The sequence below is a fragment of the Malaclemys terrapin genome, chromosome 6, assembly GCF_027887155.1.
Source record: "Malaclemys terrapin pileata isolate rMalTer1 chromosome 6, rMalTer1.hap1, whole genome shotgun sequence".
In the NCBI taxonomy this organism is placed as follows: Eukaryota; Metazoa; Chordata; order Testudines; family Emydidae; genus Malaclemys; species Malaclemys terrapin.
In genome coordinates, this window is record NC_071510.1 from 12,637,295 (window position 1) to 12,655,508 (window position 18,214).

The 18,214-nt window shown below is 41.0% G+C and overlaps 1 long non-coding RNA gene across 1 annotated transcript in view; it reads left to right on the forward strand.

Moving 5' to 3' along the window:
- Positions 1-18,214, forward strand: part of LOC128839755 (uncharacterized) — a 235,054-nt gene that overhangs the window by 77,398 nt on the left and 139,442 nt on the right. The window contains exon 2 of the long non-coding RNA XR_008445522.1: positions 13,496-13,589. This is a non-coding gene — a long non-coding RNA (uncharacterized LOC128839755). The remainder of the gene's footprint in view (positions 1-13,495; positions 13,590-18,214) is intronic.

An 18,214-nucleotide genomic window follows, 5' to 3' on the forward strand; every position in this document is an offset into this window, starting at 1 on the left:
AAAAAGACATTTTCATACCTTGAAATAGTGGGTATATTGTTGATTCAGTAATGATTACACGGGCAAATTGCATAATAAAATAATCCCATAGTCGGATCCTAATAGTTGTGACATTTATTGAACACTAAAGAAAACTCTGGGGGATCTTTTTCTTGTGGACTAGACAATTGCTTTCATAAGCATAATGTAAGATTGCTCATACAAGTATAAATGAGACGTAGCTAATGCTGTCATTTTCTTTTGTCCTATCCTATTGAGGATCCAGTGAATAAAATGGCATTACCAAAATTTTTATGATATCCTCAGACCAGTTTTAGCAGACATAAAGTCTGGTAGAAAAGTAGAGCAAATTCCAAATAGTTGTACCTTGTCTTATGCACTCTCAGGTTGATTGATCAGGAAAATCTGCTCCAAATTTTAAAGTGAATATGTAATAAAGTTAGTGCCAAAGCTGTGAAATTTTGAAGAAAAACTCCAATGCCTGTGGCCATATTATTCACATATATTATATGAATTTTAGTTTTTAAGTACATATCCTCAGGGAGAAAAATGTGTTTTTAAAAATTGATGGCACAGTCTGTCCCATAGGAGAGATTAATATTAATTTGTATTACAGTAATGCCTAGAGAGCCCAACCAAGATTGAGGCCCCTTTGTGGTAGGTTCCATACACACATACATGTTGCAAGAGACAGCCCCTGAACACAAAAAGCTTACAGTCTAGGAAAAAGGTATTATCTGTTTATAGATTGGGAACTGAGGCACAGAGAGATTGTGAGCCTGGGATCCCATCAATGCCAAGTGGCAGAGGGTCGCCCCCATATTGTAACTCACATCAGGCCTGACACACTCATTGCCCCAACACACTGTTGTCATAATATGTATATATATTTATTACTCCTGGGGGAATTCTGCCTCACTGCATATGTGCATAATTCATGTCCCTGCAGATTTCTTTGCTTCCCTGCAAAAAAAAAAAAAGACTTCTGGCAGGGAAGCAAAGGGAAGCCACCAGAGCAGTCACATGTCCCTCCCTGGCAGTGCAGACAGATCAGTTTGGGCTCCTGGAGCAGCTGGTAGAAATGTAAATCACTGCTGGGGGGGGATGGGCAGTTGTGTGTGTGTGAGAGAGAGAGACTCTGACCCTCTCGCTCCCTATTGTTGCACCCTCGGCGTAGAGGGCCAGAGCTTTGGGGTGTGTCTGAGGAGGTAGGAGTGGGGCAGGCTCTGTCCCCTTAGGCAGAACAGACTGTATACTCCTAGGGGAATTCTGCGCCACTGCACAATGCAGAATTTTGCAGAAATTAACACACATGCAGAATTTCCTTCCCCCCGCCTCCCCCACAGAAATGGGCTGCAGTGCTGCTGGCTGCCACTAGGGGCCACTGGACCCGGCAGAGCCTAGCTCGCACATAGAAGACACTGCTGTGGGGAGGGAGAGGGAGCTGGAGGGTTCCTGGCAGCTGCAGTTCCCAGCATGCTCCGACGGAAGAAGGGGGTGGTGGTCAGGAACTCTACGCAAGCTTGGTACCGAGCATCAAGTTGTTTCTCCCTCTGGATCCCTGAGCTCTCGGGGGGGAGGAGGATGGGTGGCTGGGCAAGGGGGGGGCGTGGCTGGGCTCTGGGGGGGGGGTGCAGGTAATTGCACCGGGGGGCTGCGGCTGAATTCTGGGGGGATAGGGGTTTGGGTGTATTGGCTGGGTAGTCATGGTTGGGTTTGGGGGGAATTGATTGTGGGTATAGGAACCCCTGGCTGGGCTCGAGGTGGGGGGGGAAGGGGACAGAGAAACAGGAACTGAGTAACTGGGTTGTCATAGTGGTTTCTTTAACTCTGGGGGAATTTTTGTGTTCCTGTATTGTTACAGACATACTTGCTGACCGGTATTTTGAAATAAATTACCAAAATAATTGAAATTGGCATGATTATGTAGTGTTGTTTTGACAAAATTTGCAGAATTCTAAAATAGTGTGCAGAATTTTTAATATTTTGGTGCAGAATACTCCCAGGAGTAATAGATATCAAAGGTGTCATGTAAGGCAGTGATCTCCAAAGTGGGGTGCACAAGAGGATCCTTGGGGGTGCGTGGCAGGAGGAGCGTTTTTTGTTTGTTTGGTTGGTTGGTTTTTTTGCTTTGGCAGTTTGGGCGGGAGTCCGAGCAGCTTGTGCACAAAGGATTATAGGAATGTGTGGGAAATATGTTCTTAAACTGGATAGGGAAGGCAGGTAATGAACCCAGTATGCCCTAGACAAAGAAATGTGGATTTGTTCATCTATTGGCTCAAATCACCAGTAGAGGACACCTGAAGTACATTTACCTATAAGATACCCAACACTGCAATGGTTTTATTTATTAAACTGGAGGGTGAGTCCTCCACGACTAAACAGACTGGGGTGTGCTCTGTCCCTGTGGTGACAGTGAAGTTGTTAACTTCTGAGCATGTCCTGTGAGAGGGATTGGACACTGCAGAGAAGCATTTCTGAGAAATTCAGGAACTGGGGTTCGCTGTTTGTTACCTTCAAGGAAAAGTTTGGACTGACCGAGTCCTGGAGAGTTTGCCAGCAAGGCAGACAAGCTGGTGCATCAGGGAACTGACCTGTAGTTTAGAAGCAAAACTATCACTTGCTGAGACAGGTAACACAGGCTCAGAATTCTGCATACCCCAAGCAACACATCACAAAGATTAAGTGGTTTGCACATGGTCACGCAGTATTTGGCTAACTAGGGAAATGAACCAAATCTTTTGAATCACAGTCCAGTGCCTTATCCACAAAGCCATCCTTTTTCTCAGTGAGTGAGCCACCCCCCCCTAAATATTCCTTAATACAAGTGATCAAATCCTACTTGCTTTCCTCTCAGACTTCTGTGGCAGTTTCACACAAGTAAAATCAGCAGATTTTGACCCTGAATAGATAATGTATTTTTAGTGGACCAATAAATGAGAATATAAGAAGTGCTATACTGTGTCAGGTCAATGGTTCCTCTAGCCTAGTATCCTGTCTCCACTCATCCAGTGCCAGATGCTTTTAGAAGGAATGAACGGAGAAAAGGGGCAATTTCAACTGATCGATTTCCTGTTGCCCAGTCCCTGACTCTGTCAGTTTGAAGTTTAGGAACACCCAGAGCATGGGGTTGCATCCCTGACCATCTTGGCTAATAGTCATTGATGTACCTGTCCTCCATGAATTTATTGATTCTCTTTTGAACTCAGTTGCACTTTTGAGCTTCACAGCATCCACTGACAATGAGTTCCAGAGGTTGACTCCATTTTGTGTGAAGAAGTACTTCCTTTTGTTTGATTTTAAACTTGCTGTCTGTTAATTTTATTGGGTGACTCCTGGTTCTTGTATTATGTAAGGAGTAAAAAACACTTCCTACACCCCATTCATGATTTTATAGACCTCTATCATATCTCTGATTAGTCATCTCTTTGCTAAGCTAAACAGTCCCAGTCTCTTTAATTTCTTCTCATATGGAAGTTGTTCCATCCTCCTTATAAATTTTGTTGTCCTTCTGTATACCTTTTCGAGTTCTAATGTATCTTTTTTTGAGATGAGGCGACCCGATCTGCATGCAGCATTCAAAGTGTGGCTGTATCTTGGATTCATATAGTGGCATTATGTTTTCTGTCTTTTTATCTATCCCTTTCCTAATAGTTCCTAACATTCTGTTTGTTTTTTTGACTGCTGCTGTACAATGAGCAGATGTTTTCAAGGAGCTATTCACAATGACTCCAAAATCTTTGAGTGGTAACAGCTCATTTAGATGCCATCATTTTATATGTAAACTTGGGATTATGTTTTCCAATGTGCATTACTTTGCACTTTTCAACGTTGGACAACAAAATGGTATATGAATTTCAATCACCCTGTTTTGTGAAGTCTCTTTTGGAATTCTTTGCAGTCAGCTTTTGACTGAACTATCTTGAATAATTTTGTATTGTCTGGAAATTTTGCCACCTCACAGTTCACCCCCTTTTCTAGATCATTTATGAATATGTTGAACGGCACAGTTCCCCGTGCAGATTTTTGGGACATCACTATTTACCCCTCTCTGTTATGAAAACTGATGATTTATTCCTACCCTTTGTTTTCTGTTTTTTAACTAGTTACTGATCCGTGACTGATTAGTTTGCTTGTTGGTGTGGAACCTTTTCAAAGGCTTTCTGAAATCCAAGTAACTATATCCACTGGATCACCCGTGTCCCCATATTGACACCTTCAAGAATTCTAATAGATTGGTGAGCTATGAATTCCCTTTACAAAAGCCATGTTCCTTTTCCCCAACAGAGCGTGTTCATCTATGTATCTGATAATTCTATTCTTTCCTGGAGCTTAACCAATTCGTTTGGTACTGAATTTAGGCTTGCCAGGATTGCCTCTGGAACCTTTTAAAAAAATTGGTGTTAATTAGCTACCCTCCAGTTATCTGGTACAGAGGTTGATTTAAGCAATATATTACATACCACAGTTAGTAATTTTGCATTTTCATATTTCAGAATTCTTGGGGGAATCCCAACTTGTTCCAAAGCTTCCCCTATTGACACCTCAATCTGGGACAGTTCCTCAGATTTGTCATCTAAAAAGAATGGCTCAGGTGGGGGGATCTCCCCGTATCCTCTGCAGTGAAGGTGAATGCGAAGAAGTCATTTTAGTTTTTCCACAATTGCCTTCTCTTCCTTGTGGTGTTCTTTAGCACCTCAACCATCCAGTGGCTCCGCTGGCAGGCAGAGTTCCTGCTTTTGATGTACTTGAATTTTGTTGTTGTTAGTTTTTGGATGCATAGCTAGTGGCTCTTCAGATTCTTTCTTGGCCTGCTTAATTATAATTTTACACTTAAGTTGTCAGAGTTTTTCTTTCTATTTTCATCAGTAGGCTATGACTCCCAAATTTAAAGTGTCCTTTCGTGTCTCTTTTACTCTGCTATTTAGACATGGTGGCATATTTTTGCTTTTCTTACTGGTATTTATGTATTTATTTGGAGTATATATGTAGGTTGAGCTTCTATTTTGGCGTTTAAAGCACTATCCATGCAATTTGCAGGCATTTTACCCCTTGTGACTGTTCCTTTCAATTTCCATTCAATAAGCTTTCTCATTTTGTGTAGTTTCCCTTTCACAAGTTAAATACTACTGTGGTGGATTTCTTTGACATTTTTCCTCCTACAGGATGTTACATTTAATTACATTATGGTTAATATGACTGACTGGCTCAGCTATATTCACCTCGCTTACCAGATCCTGAGTTCTGCTTAGGACTAAAGCAAGAACTGCCTTTCCCCTTGTGGATTCCAGGACAATTCCCTGGTGTCTAGAAATTTTATCTCTGAATCCCTTCCTGAAGTGACATGTTCCCAGTCATATGAAGATAGTAGAAATCCCTCATTATTATTGCATTTTCTACCTTTGTAGCCTCTCTAATCTCCCTGAGCTCTTCACAGTCGCCATCCCGGTCAGATAGTTGGGAGTATATTCACAGTGTTATATTCTTCTTGTTTTAGAATGGAATTTCTATCCATAGAGATTCTATTGTACTGTTTGATTCACTTAAGATTTTTACTTTGATTCTTTATTTTACCTATAATGCCACTCCTGCACTAGCACAACCGAGTCTGTCAATTACTATATATTTTGTACCTTTGTATTACTGCCTCCCGTTTATTATTCTCATTTCACTAAGTTTCTGTGGTGCTGATTATATTCATATCCTATCTTTTTGCCAGCCACTCTAGTTCACCCATCTTAATATATAGACTGCTAGTGTTTGTATATAAGCGCTTGTAAACTTTGTCAATATTCATTGCTTGCATTCATGTGTTGCATTTAAAAGGAACTCTTCCTCATTAGTTCCTACTACTTTACCAACTTCTTTTCTATCTGCTTTACTAGGATATAGTTTCCCCTTTAATTCATCCCTACGGGATGTCTCCCCCTGGACAGTGTGCTTCTCTGCACCTGGCAGCTTTCCCAGAGTCCTTAGTTTAAAAAACAGCCTTTAAATAAATATATGGAGATATGCCTATCTCCTAGAACTGGAAGGGACCCTGAAAGGTTAAGTCCAGCCCCCTGCCTTCACTAGCAGGACCAAGTATTGATTTTGCCCCAGATCCTTAAGTGGCCCCCTTAAGGATTGAACTCACAACCCTGGGTTTAGCAGGCCAATGCTCAACCCACTGAGCTATCCCCCCCTGAGCTTTTTCAATTTTTTTAATTTTACATACCAACAGTCTAATTCCATTTTGGTTTAGGTGGAGCCCATCCTTCCTGTATAGGCTCCTCCTTCCCCCAAAAGGTTCCCCAGTTAAACCTAAAAATCTCCTCCCTATACCATCATCTCAGTCACACATTGAGACTCTGCAGTTCTTCCTGGCTCTGCATGTGGAACTGGAAGCGTTTCAGAGAATGTTATCATGGACGTCCTGGACTTCAGTCTTTTATCTAGCATCTTCAATGTGGTCTCCAGGACCTCTCTCCTATCTTTCCCTATGCCATTGGTACCACCAACCACCTAGCTCAGCAATGTCTGTCCTTTTGCCTGTGCTTGATGCTCAGGACACACAGCCTTCAGACACAAGATGCCTGGTTTGGTCACTTATGCTAGGGTAAATCAGGAATATCCCCCTTTGAAGTCAATGAGAGATGCTGGTATAAAATAGGTGTAACTTGGAGGAGAATCGGGTCAAGGAAGACTAACTTCAATGGTGAGCTTAGGTTGGATATTAGGAAAAAGTTTTTCACTAGGAGGGTGGTGAAGCACTGGAATGGGTTACCTAGGGAGGTGATGGAATCTCCTTCCTTAGAGGTTTTTAAAGTCAGGCTTGACAAAGCCCTGGCTGGGATGATTTACTTGGGATTGGTCCTGCTCTGAGCAGGGGGTTGGACTAGACGACCTCCTGAGGTCCCTTCCAACCCTGATATTCTATGATTCTATGTCGTTGTCCTGTCATAACAAACAACCACGCTGTCTGACTTGGCAGCTGTTCACCATGGCACTGCTGTATTTGCTGAACCACCATAGAGTGAGGCATCAGTTGTTGCATGTATAAACAGCTGGTAGCACGGTCCTGAGGAAAGCCCAGAGAGAGAGCTTTTGGGGGTGGCTGGTTGAAAGCAGCTTGGTGTGGTAAGCAAGGAAGCTAGCCTTTGTTCAGGGAATCAGGAGTTTATACACTCTTTGTAAATAAACCAGATTGCATCAAAGGTACCAGACACAATCTTCTGTTTCTCCTTCCAAATGGAAGAACCGATAAGACCCTGAATTTTGACTAGCTGCTTGGGTCAAAAGGGGTAATGTCGTGTATTTGTGTTCTGGTAGCATTTAAAGGCTCCAAATTAGTATTGGGGCTCCCTTGTAGGCCTCCAGGACCAAAAATCTAAGTAGGCAAGGCAGTCAAGGGCAGGGTTGGATAGTGAATAATGTAACACATAAGCAGAGTCATCACGGTAGTGAATGGAACATTTTGTTAGTATACTTCACTGCCTGATCCAAACAACCCTTTTTCTGTCCTCCTCTCTTTTTTTAATCCTTCTCTCTCTTGATATCTATCCCCCATCTTCTAAAAATTCTCTGATTCTGGGTTTCTTTAATTTTTAGTCACCCAGTTTAGGATACTTGGGCTTGATCTTCAGAAGGTGCTGTATGCCCAACTCCAGATGATCACTGTGCGTGCTCAGCACCTTCTAAAAGTGCCCGTGCAGCTCACCAGCTCCCCTGGCTGGCATATAGTGTAGGTGGGGAGGTGGGACAGAGCCATGGCCCTTTTTTGCTCCCTTTGGGATGCTTTGTGCCCGTGAGGGAGCAGCTCTATAGCAGATATTGCAATGCAGTGGTGGTACACATGGTAAATGTAATGGCAGCCGCTATTGATTCTGACCATGTGACAGGGTAGTAACCTTGTGTGATCCTTACCCACATCAGGTGACTGGGGGCCTGAAAATAAGTCTCTTACTGGTACTTTTTTTGTCACACCTTTTTCCTCAATAACCAGCACGACCCCTGTGCTCTGTAGAGTCCTGGAAGGCACAAAAGGGCTCAGCTCAGTCAGAGTGCTGGGATTCCTTCCTTTTCACTTGCTGTCTCATCTCCACCACCAGGGCAGTCATCCTGCCAAAGACTAGTGAGGCTGTCCTCTTCTGAAATGTATTGGGTAAAGAAGTGGAAGAATCCATTGTGGGTGGGTATCTAGCTTCCATTTTAATAGACCTTAATCCAAAGGGATTTTCGCCACACGTTCTTGGAATAGAGAGGGAGAGCACGAGTGATGCAGAGATGGAATGATACTGGTATTGCCAACAAACTGGAAATCTTGGAAGTCTGGGACCCAGTTCTTGCTAGCACTAGGCCCCTTTACATAGCTGTGGCTGCAGAAAGGGGTCTTATAGTGTAGTTTATACCAATTTTAAGAGAGGAGTAAAGGGGTCTTGGTGTAAACTAAAATGAGACCCTTTATGTTCAAGTGACTTGTTGTACAGGTTCAATGAAACCTACCATCTGAAAAAACAAAACCAAAAAAAAAACAGTTGTTACTTAACCTGACATAGCTAAAAGTAACTCAAAAATCCCATGGTACTTTTTCCACACAGCAAAATATTTTGTTTTGATCTTTCATATCATGTTTGCACCAACAATTTTGTTGGATACCAAACTTACTGTGTTTTTTAATATCCTCTTAGACTACAATGTTTAATATCACTTTATTCACTATTCACTCATGTTCTGAATCCATTCTCTTCAAAGTTATAGGTATTTCTCTGGAGTATTGTGGATTTTGTTGTTCCTTTTTAAGTAATATGTGTTTGTGATGCTCTGTACCTCAGGGGAACACCCTGCACCCCCATGTTCATCCTTATAATACGATTGTGTGGTATCCAATGCAAAATTTGTCATATTGGGTGTCTTCGGAAGGCTCATGATGCACTGAGCATTGTTGTTAGAGTAATGTTATAGGTTGTAATTTCATGTATATAGTTATGAGGCTGAAAATGTGTCCTCGTGGCTTAAAACAAGCCCAGGCAAAACTCTCCAGGAGCAGAGGAGCAGTTCATACCTCATCAGGGCATGTATGGGACAAGCCCAGCCTCACAGGAACAAAGGACGCTGGCCTATGCACAACAAAGGATCTGTTGGACTCTTGAGTGAGTCACCCGTCTTCCTTTGGTCAGTTTGGGACTGCGATGAGGGAATGCTCACCTGACTCTGAAGGGGGTGGGGGTGACAAAGCCAAGAGGGAAGAAATCATATGATAAAAGGGAGAGACGTTTGCCATGCTCTTCCTCTCTCTTCCACCTCCATCTATAGACACCACACCAAGTGACTGAAGCACTGATCAAAGAGGAGAGCCTGGCTGAAGGGCAGCCTGTGGTGAGAAGCATCTAAATTTGGAAGGGCACTGAAAGTGTTCATATCAGCTTAGAATGCGTTTTGCTTTTATTTCATTTGACCAAATCTGACTTGTGCTTAGATTTTAAGTGATTATAAGTCAATATTTTGTAGTTAATAAATCTGTTCGTTTATTCAACCTGAAACAGTACGTTTGGTTTGAAGTGTGTCAGAGACTCCCCTTGGGATAACAAGCCTGGTACATATCAATTTATTTGTTAAATTGACGAACTCATATAAGCTTGCAGCATCCAGCGGGGATAACTGGACACTGCAAGATGGAGGTTCCCAGGGTTGTGTCTGAGACCGGAGATATTGGCTAGTGTCATTCGGTTGCACAATCCAAGCAGCGGCTGGCCAAAAGTGCTCACTCACGTATCTGGGAGCCGTTTACATGCTAGAGACTGTGCAGGAACAGCCCAGGAGTGGGGGTTCTCACAGCAAATAGGATAAAGCTGGATCCCAGAATCGATGATTGGAGTGACTCAGCAGATCACCGGTCCAGATAACACCAGGGGAACGTCAGTGTTTAAATGGACTTTTTTTAAAAAATGTGTTCAAACTGTGCATGCTTTATACAAACAGGCAGGTGTCAGTACAGTTTCATGGAAATGAATCCAGATAAACCACTTTTACAAACACTGCACTATAGGTTAAAGTAATAATTTAAAAAAATGCCTGCTGCAGTGTTCAGCTGGGAAACTTCGTCACCAAAAGATGTCTTTTTTAAGCCCTCTGCAATACTTATCTGTGTAATCATCTAGACAATTTTAACTGCACATTCAGTGACTGTAGCCTATTTCAGTTAGATATTCGATTATACTGATGTGAGCTTTCAGACAATAGTACACCCCAAGAATTGGGATTACTTTAAAATTACATCATTGTACAGACGTTAGAGGGCTGAATCCCTACTGTGTGTAAATCAATGTGGCCCCAGTTATTGATCCTACAAACATTAACTTAGTGCTTCTTACCCTATTGGTTAATTTGTCTATTTTTGATTGCATAGAATTTTTAAATATCATATATTTTCAAATAACACATGATGAAACTATGTACTCCCTTCCGTTGTATTCATATTTTTTGTCCACTATCGTTGGCTGTTTACTCCCGAACACCCTAGCTGTAGCAATTTCATTATTTCATTTCAGAATCATAACCCCACAGTTACTGAGATAGCATCGCACAAGAGATTAATGCAATGTGGCCAAAATGTACCCACTGCAGTGAAACAGAATAAGGGATATGCATCAGTGAAGTCAATATAAATCCTCCATAAAAATAAGATGTAAGTGTGGACTTCTGCAATTCATAGGCCCTCTGCACAAGGGTGAATTTCACCTTTTCTGAATAAGTAGCCAAGATTGAAAAGAGGGAACAATCAATTGTGTACCACATTGTGAATGCACCCAAGTGTATTAGGCTTTTTTTAAAAAGAGTAAGCCAAACCTTGTTATAAAAGTTACAGTTTTTGTCTGCTTTTTTTCCTAAACCATTAGCTAAAAGGCCTCCCTGTAGAAAACAATTCCCCCCCTGCAAGCAACTTACCATTTACCACTCCCTAACAACAAAAAGATAAACAGTGTCCACATCAGTGACCTTTTCTAGAAGATTACTAAGACCCACATGCTACAAATTGACAGTGCCATCACAGTAATTAAAAGGCTTGTTTGAAGCTCCCTTAGCTATTCACTGCGATATTTAAAGTAGCATCTCAGTCATCCATCTTAATGGCAATGAGTCTGTGTCAAATAAAAAGGGCTTTATTACTGCCTACTAGTCTTGGTTTTGTATTTATAAAGATTCTGAAAATGCCACTAGCCTCCTTTGGGTTGAATCATTCCCATTGTTCCTTGGTGCCTTCTGGGTTGTAAAAGAACAACCCAAGCATGCAGCTGTGTTCAGGTCAGTTCACTCTGGCATGGGAAAGCACCTTAACATTTCTTATCTTTTTGCTTAAGGGGAACATCAGCAGCTGTTCTTTCCATCTTTCCTTGGTTGGCAGATGACTTCTGGTTGAGTGTCAGGTGTTAGCAGAAAAACTTTTGCATCAAATCCCTGCCCTCATCTTGACCTCAGAACTGCTTGCGTGTGTGTGTCTGTGTGTATCTGCTATAAAAATGGCAGAAGGAGGAGCATTTCTTTGCCTACAGCATTACCTACGGATACGAGAGAGACCATGGCATTCCTAGTGGAGAAACCTCTCCAACAATGTCAGTTTGTTAACAGAATAGTAGATACAAAAAAGAAACACACAATTGGCAAGAGTCTCTCTTCATAAAATGGAAGTTTCTCCTTGGGCGCAGGGTTGAAGATAGCATACATTGCTCCTCTTCACATGCTGATCCTGCTCTGTGAGCATGCATTGGGGTGAAGGGTGTGTGTGTGTGTGCGACAATTCCTCCTCTTCACTGATAACGAAGTAGGTAGCAGGAGCAATACATAAGGATTTCTGTTCAGATGCTCTTTGCCCATCACCGTGATATCTGATTTTTACTGTAGGATGCCATTGTGCAGCTGCCCAAGAGTGGGGAACTGCTTGGTCACCCCACATGACCAAGCAAGGCCATCTCATAATTCATAGCCTGTAACCAGCACTAAAAGTTAGGCAGCTCAAATTTTTAACCAGTAAAATAGCACCAAAAAACCTTTTCTTCAGGTGACTTACACTGCTCCCCAATCTATTGTCCTTTGCTATGTCTGCAAGTCACTGAACTCAACAGCTGTGGGGACACATCCAATTACTGTGCCAGAATTCCGACCATTTGTATCAGAAACTATTATGATGCTAATGATCCCTAAATAAAACACTGGCTTCATTGAATTCAGAGATGTGGCAAATTATGTGACACCATGAAATGTTAATTGCTAGTTTATATGATTATCCAATTAAAGGTGCCCATAGAAGAAAAGTCAAGCGATGACACATTTATTAGACTGAAAATAAAGGTTGTAGTTTGAGGAGCAGAAGTGTATGAAAATGCTGACCCATGCCATGTGAGTGGATTTTATATCCTCAGACAGAGGGTATTAAGGCTAAGCTATGTGGCCTAATGGGAGTCACTATGCCCTGCAGTAAACAAATGATTGCAGATTGGTGTGTATATTACTAGAGAGACATGAATTAGATACTTTTTCATGGCTTCTTGTCAGTTGCTACAATGGTGGTAAATTTAGAACTCCACTAACCTAATACTATAGGGCTGATCTGAATTGGACAAATGAAAGAATCCTCGCTACCATTCTGCCCATCGGCTGGTGGAAACCAAGAAGTTACCACACGTGGCTGGAAAGAGGGGCTCTGAAACAGCAAAGCGTTTAAGTCCATCCTTGTTCAGCAACATTGATAGGACTTAAGCACAAGCTTAAGTGCTTTGCTACTCGGATGATGGACTGCTGAGTTGGAGCCTAGGAAAGTCCAGTATCCAAATGCATCATGATTCACCCACTCATTGTGTGACCTTGTGCATGCTGTGTGATCTTCTGATGTTCCTGTGACACAGGTGTAAAATAGCTAAACCCAGTAGTAAAAGGAATGCCAACTTTTTTTGCTTCAGCAGCCACTTCAAGCTATAGGGCCAAATTCTCTGCTGGAGTAACTCCACTGACTTCAGCTGCATTCTTCCAGGAGGTGGAATCCTATTTAGCATTGTACCCCAATAACAGAGTTCTTGCTACAATACTCAAAATAATTGAATAACGTGCATCATATACTATGTAATGACATTGGAAAAAGCCTTTACTTTTTCTTGTGCTATTGCACATACTTTGATGAGAAGCACAAAGATTTAGCAAGTTATCCTTAAGTTCTAGTGGCTGGACAGAGGAGATGGGGAGGGAAATGGACAGTGTGAGATCCAGCAAAGACCTTGGTTAGGTCCGTCCTTGCATGAAAACTGATCTTGTCTCAGTTTTACATTGATTAAAAAGAAGGTATGTTCCAATCAGCTTGAACTGTACCACAGAAGTGCACTGCATTCACAGGTGCAAACACGAATAACAATTTCCAGGTGCATAACAGAGGAATCTAAACTGAGACGAATTAAAACCCACAAAAACCTAAGACTAAAATTACACCATTTCTATTGTGTTTCACTGAGTGTCAAATCTTTCCTAGGTTTTATGCAAAGTCTCGAACATGACATTCAGAAGGCTCAAGCTCCATCTCATGTTACATTCTCCTCAGGGACACCTGCTCCAATCCAGTCAAGGTCAGTAGTGGTCCGAATTCACCTCTAGAAATCTGAAAATCTATGAAATCAAAGAAAGCCTGACAGGTAGATGTGGGAGCTGTGAGGGAATGCCACTAAGCTGTTTTTTCTGCCTGTCAGCATCCTCTTCATAGCCGAGAAGAAATCTGTCACACTTAAGTACTAGATTTTAAAATTTGTGTGTGGATGGAGGAACAATGCAAGAAGATGGAAAAAGGTTGGAAATCTATATTTGTGGCCATCTCCCTAGGGGATTTTCTAAACCAAATTTTCAGATTCTTCTCTCCATGTAGAAATGGTCATGATTTGCCTACTTTCCTGGCAAGTCACTGTCAATACGGATATTCCATTTCTTCCTCTGACCTCAGTTTATCTCATCTCTAGATTGTCTGTCTGTACTGATTATTGTAGCAGGGAAGAAAGGCCCATATTAGCTTGAGAACTGAAATGGAATGACATGATTTTTATTTTCTTGCCTAACCTTTGTCTCCAATTCTCCATTATAATTTCCAGTAGCACCAGTCTTTTTCCATTATATCCATTTAGGATTAAATTCATTTCTGTAAAGAGAGCCATCACAAGATCTATGCACAGCTTAAATCCCACCCAAAAAAAACCTTTCATTTCTGTTCACCTTTACTGCATGAATACATTATTTTAATTCTAGCAACAAGTCTGAATACTTGCGCATTTAATAACCTGACTGCCTGCAAATCAAGCAGTTTTAATTTTTTTTTAAAAAAAGCAAAAATTTAGTCAAAATAGACACATTTCCACAGAACGTTTTGCTTTTGACTAATTGACATTTTCTGATGGAGAAAACATCCCAACCAGCTCTAGTAATTATTACTTTGCAGTCTGTGATTCTCATCTTTTATGCCAAGTTTTTACTGGCAATCTTCCAGGTATTTTTGAAACTGAGGCATAAGCCAGTCTAATTATTCTCTAAAATAAGAATTTTTTGACCTAGAGCTTTTTGATTGCTGAATGATCAAAGCATGATTAGCCATGGGTAAAGAGACTGGTTGGTGTTGTGGCAATGATTGGTGGGAATAAGATGAGGAAGTTTGCTAGCAGTAACCAGTTGTAGGTATAGCATGTTATTAGTGAGGCTGTCACCACTTTATGGGATTTTCCAATCAAATTTAACTAAGAAATTAGTATTGCTGGTAATGTGATTAATTTGTCCACATCTATAAGGACTCTGGGTAAAACTTTCACAAAGCACCTTGGTTTCATTAAATGTCAGTGACTTAGGAGCATAGGTGTTTTTGAACATTTTATTCTGTCTGTTTTGACTAGAAAAGACATTATGAAAAATCATGTTTCTGAAAAATCAATGTGGTATCCAATTTCTATGGCTAGATTCTAGGGACTAAATACAGGTTGACTAAGGCCACATTTGAACCGCTGTGCACCAGAGATGAAAGAAGGATAGGCTTCCATCCTGCAAAGCACATACGCATGTTTAGTCCCACTGAAGTCCATGCATGTGCTTAAGTGCTTTTCTGGATCTGAACCAGATCACTCAACACCTGTCAGGATTGAACCGTATGTTTGTAAATATCTGCAAGTTGAATAATCTGCTAGGTAAGATTGGTATAGATATGGGTAGGGGTTTGAAATAATCTCCTATAAAAGATGAACCAAAACATAGCATTTCTAAGCCATTTGTTACGTGCACAATTGTTTCATATGTCTGACCAATATAATGGATACTCCATTGTGCAATGCATTCTCACTTATTGAAAACAGCCATTTCTAAGGCCCCACTGATACTCTTGGATACATACACACAGCTCCCATTGAAGATTAGTTTTGAGAGGTTTAGTTCATTCTGGAAAGTAGCAAAATATTCAGATGCTTTTACAAATAGTGCCTGAATTCTCTTGGTTCTGCACAAGTAGGCTGGGGATTCTATAGGAACAGCTTTTTCATGAGATTTCTGATGCTTCTGGTCAGGGCAGAAATAGTGTGAGAAGAATCTTCTTCATGTGCTGTTCTGCTTCCAGCCCTGGCTGGGAACAGGGATGAAGAGGTGTAGATAATATTAATCAAGCATTCACAAGCCTCAAAATTTTCAATTCAGGTTTGATTTGAAATATGGTTTGTCCCTAAGCGGGGGACGGGTGTGTGGGAGATCTAGTGATCTGGATTCTCTTCTGAGTTCTACTTTAGACTTAGGATTCCAACCCATCCTGGTTTTGTTTTCCATAACCAATATGTAGTTTTTCACACCTCTTTGGGTAAATATAAAATTTTAATTGAAAGTCCAATTAAGTTTTAATTCCATGAAATGCTGGGTTCTTCTGTTCTGTGTCATGAAACTCTTATAGATAGGAAACAGTATCTCACCATCCTTACTTTCCTTTAAGAAGAAAAAAATCTGCATTGGCCTAAAACTTGATCTTATTATATCTGAACCAAACACAAATCTCTTAATTTCAGATGAATTAATATGCATTTGGGTCCCATCCAATTCCTATTAACAGAAAGGCTCCCATTGGCTTTAATGGTAGTTGGATCAGATCTTTCGTTTGTTTCCGCACCACTAGCTGTTGCTTTCCTTCACCCCCCAGACTCCCAATCTCATCCTTTGACCATGGAGGAAAAAGGAAAAAAGACTGTTCCCAGTGTTTTCTAGACACCATTAATTAATAATCCTAGTGTCTGCCCACTTCTTTGTTTAAGTATAAGAAATAACTCTGCCATACTGCATAACTTTGAATTGAGATTTGCCACTGCAGTTGGTATGACACTTTTCAATCTGACTTTCACACACAGCCATGAGACAGAGAAGACTTTATATTACAAAAAAGAATGGCTATTGAGCCATAGAGAGACTGGAATATGTTGCTTCAGGCCTTTCAGCTGAATAATGATAGTAATAATAATAACTAATCAAAAGACCCTACGTCTTTCTATATCCTATTAATTATTCTGTCAACATCCAGAGCAAGAAGCTATTGAACGTATTGACAACAGTCTACAGCTTCATTACTGGGATGTGACAACCAAGAGAAGCCATTTTATCAAGTACATGGCATTTTAATCAAATATAAATGCATGAGGCACTCCTGCTCATGTGCACTGTTCTGATCCTGTGAGTTACTGAACACCCTCAACTCCCACTGAAGTGGGAGATCTCAGCACCTCACAGGATTGGAGTCATAGTGACTGGCTCATTGCACAGACTTGAATTTATATCACAGGTCTGTGACCTTTAAAAGACCATGACCATTGAAATCGATGAGCGCCTTTGCACTGATTCCAGTGGGCTTGGTCGGGGCCAATATGTGCTACAATGCTTAGAAGTAAGCTGGCTGCATTCAGAGTAGCTGAAGATAGTCACGTTCATTTTCTCATTGTCCCCATGTTGTCTTTAAGTTCACATTTCCTAAAACATAAAATGAAATGGTTATTTCATTATCCTGAGCTGGAAAATGAACTATTATAATTAGCTGGCTGTTTATGTAGAGTAATAACCAGTGCATGTTCTCTATCTCATTGACTTGAACGTTAAAAAACTAATGCAGATAAGCTAGCAAATTGATTGGGATTCAAACTCCGACTCTTGTACCTATAATGTAGCTTTCTGAATGGATGATTGGGTGAAGGGTGGTGTGTGTTTGTGGGGAGAGGGAGTTTGTTTTGTGATGTTTTCTTGCTGACTGGCAGTTGTATATTGGAGGAGGCCCAAACGGATTTTCAGCTGTGGTCTCTCTCTAGAGGTGTACGTGCAATTGGTTGTAAGGTGCCAGGAGTCTGGGACAGATGTCCTTTATGATTATTTAAATTGAATAAGATAACGTAAATAAGAGTTCACTTTAGTTGTCTTTACGTGGGAACAACTCCAAACTGGCAAGTATTTTCCCAAGGTCCAATCCGACAAACTCATGTGAGGAACTTTAAATGGAGCTCAATGGGACTAGTCATGCATAAAGTTAAGTGTGTAAAGTTAACACAGGAAAAGCAGTGTTTACAAGCTCAAGATAAGAAGCAGTGGTTAGGCTGCTAATCTGAACCTCAGGAGACCTATGTTCAATTCTTTGCTCTACCACAGAATTCTTGCATGACCTTAGACAAGTTTCTTAGTTGCTGTACCTCAGTTCCCCCATCTGTAATATGGGGATAATAGTACCTACTTTACAGAGGTGGGAGTATAAACACATCAAGTACTGTGCGACACTCTCATACTATAATAACGAGGACCATAAAAGTATCCAAGATACTAATCTGCTGTTTAGTGATCTAAGCTTTGGTTAAAGTATGGTGTGTATAAATCTAGTTCACTGGAAAAAACGAATAATAAAATGGGTCCCTTTTGGTTTAGCCATTAGTAATTTTTTTTTAATCATAATTTCATAACTGTTCACAAACTTGCCTTCACAAATTGGAGACTAAATGAAATTGCACATTCTGCTGTCCAGATAAGGATAATCCAATGGACTACTCATGTGAATAAGGGCCATGGAATTGAACTCTGTATTTTTAAATGTGCACACAAGGTATTCTGCAATGCATGCAACAAAGTGTGCATGATTCCTCTGAGGAAATAGTTCCGCAATGTGACAGCGATAATAATAAAACAAATCTCCAGCGCACACAACCCAAATTATACAGCA